This window comes from Macrobrachium rosenbergii, chromosome 1, assembly GCF_040412425.1.
Source record: "Macrobrachium rosenbergii isolate ZJJX-2024 chromosome 1, ASM4041242v1, whole genome shotgun sequence".
Lineage (NCBI taxonomy): Eukaryota > Metazoa > Arthropoda > Malacostraca > Decapoda > Palaemonidae > Macrobrachium > Macrobrachium rosenbergii.
The window spans coordinates 34,934,514-34,937,013 of record NC_089741.1 but is presented as its reverse complement, the minus strand read 5'-3'; the positions used below and the strand labels follow the sequence as shown (position 1 = coordinate 34,937,013).

At 25.8% G+C, this 2,500-nt stretch overlaps 1 long non-coding RNA gene across 1 annotated transcript in view; it reads left to right on the top strand.

The window, feature by feature from the left end:
* The window catches only part of LOC136849233 (uncharacterized), a 192,967-nt gene that overhangs the window by 150,793 nt on the left and 39,674 nt on the right, over positions 1 to 2,500 (top strand). The window lies entirely within an intron of this gene.

The following is a 2,500-nucleotide window of genomic DNA, read 5'->3' as shown; positions in this document are numbered from 1 at the left end:
TATGGCCCGGATAGATGGTACCAGTCCAAGATGTAGCAGGGGATTTTCGTAGAAGTTGAACCTTTGGATATTTTTTTTATTTATTTGTATTTTTAGTACTGTTTGATTTTGGTGTTTATTTTTGTTGCTAATAATAATAATATAATAATAATAATAATAATAATAATAATAATAATAATAATAATAATAATAATAATAATAATAATATCGCGTAGTTCAACTTTATTTTTAGAACTTTTGATTTTATTGTTTCTCTTGTTAATAATAACAATAATAATAATAATAATAATAATAATAATAATAATAATAAAATAATAATAATAATAATAATAATAATAATAATAATAGTAATAATAATAATAATAATAATATCGCGTAGTTCACATTTTTCAGTATCTTGAGTCTCTGGATTTTTTTTTATTTTGTTTTTTTTACTGTTTGATTTTAGTGTTTGTTTCTGCTGTTAATAATAATAATAATGATAATAATAATAATAATAATAATAATAATAATAATAATAATATTAATAATAATAATAATAATAATATCGCGCAGTTCATATCTTTTGAGTCTTTAGATTTTTAATTTTTAATTTTAGTACTGTTTGATTTTAGTGTTTCTTTCTGTTGTTAATAATAATAATAATAATAATAATAATAATAATAATAATAAATAATAATAAGAATAATAATAATAAATATTGCGCAGTTCACATCTTTTCAGTAGCTTAGTAACGGGGATCTTTGTCTATGCTACAGGTTTTATAATAATAATAATAATAATAATAATAATAATAATAATAATAATAATAATAATATCGCGCAGTTCATGTCTTTTTGAGTCTTTAGATTTGTAATTTTTTAATTTTAGTACTGTTTGATTTTAGTGTTTCTTTCTGTTGTTAATAATAATAATAATAATAATAATAATAATAATAATAATAATAATAATAATAATAATAATAAATATTGCGCAGTTCACATCTTTTCAGTAGCTTAGTAACGGGGATCTTTGTCTATGCGACAGGTTTTATAATAATAATAATAATAATAATAATAATAATAATAATAATAATAATAATAAGAGACCATTCGTTAAAGTACTTACTTTTCAGAGTAACGATTTCATATGGTATACGTATTTTTTTATCCAATTTTTTAAATTTAATTTTTGTGTGTGAGAATTTCAGATGAAGTTCCTTCATTTTTTCTTATGATTTTTTTTTTAAATACTGGGCGGAGCATGAGTTGCAATTTTTTTCTGTTGCAAGTGAGCTGCAATATATGGCAACTCGTCGTTCAGATTCGAGATTCGCAACGAAAGCAACTTTATTTGAACACAAAATTTAATTTAAAAAAAGGGGGGTCTTGTTATTTTGTAATGTATTCTTTCGGTATTGAGAATTATAGAAAGTATTCCATTATGTGGTTTCCATAAATCTCTTTCTATAGAGGTTAGTGAAAACATGACGAGAGATTTCAAGAAAAGGAAAAGACCTTCACTCGTCAACAAGAGCATGAATTATTCACGCCACTGCTGACAGGGCCAGGATTGATTAGGATGTGGCAGACGGGGAAAGGATTGGGATTTTTCGTCTGTCCTCGTGGTGACGGCCATCCTGAAAACCTACTGAAATCCTGTAAAATCATATATGTGTATATATATATATATATATATATATATATATATATATATATATATATATGTATATATATATATGTGTGTGTGTGTGTGTGTGTGTGTGTGTGTGTGTGTATGGATAACTGAATCACGAAAATATGGAACGTGATGAATATTCTTGTACCGTACTTGGCAGACTGCTAAGTAATCGTGGATTGAGAAACAATGGAGTACTGCAAGGCCTCTCGACTTCTTGTCCTTTGCTTTAGCAGACTGCTAAGTAAAGGACAAGAAGTCGAAAGGCCTTGCAGTACTCCATTGTTTCTCTTCCTTCGTGGATTTTGTCTATATATATATATATATATATATATATATATATATATATATATATATATATATATATATATATATATATATATATATATATATTTACATACATATATACACACACACCTTCTATGGCCAAAACTCCAGGATTCTTATCCGACTTTCGTTTTCCCTTCGTCGGGTGGATTTAAACATCAGTTTTATATCTAATAATAATGGAAATACAGCCTACAGTCCTTGCGCGGGGTAGCTTTTTCTTGTCAACGAATATAATAGCGATTCCAAGTGCAGTACTACAAGGCCTGTACTATTTCCGTTTAGTTTAAATCATCCGATTAAGTATTTGTAGTTCATATATATATAATATATATAATATATATATATATATATATATATATATTTATATATTTATATGTGTGTACGTATATGTATATATAATTTCTCTATGGGAAGAAGTTTTGCCTCCGGGCAGGACAAATATGGTCATTATCTCCTACAAACTTAAATCACTCAGCTCAGTAGTTCTTGAGGTTATAAACCAGTTTTTGTGCGC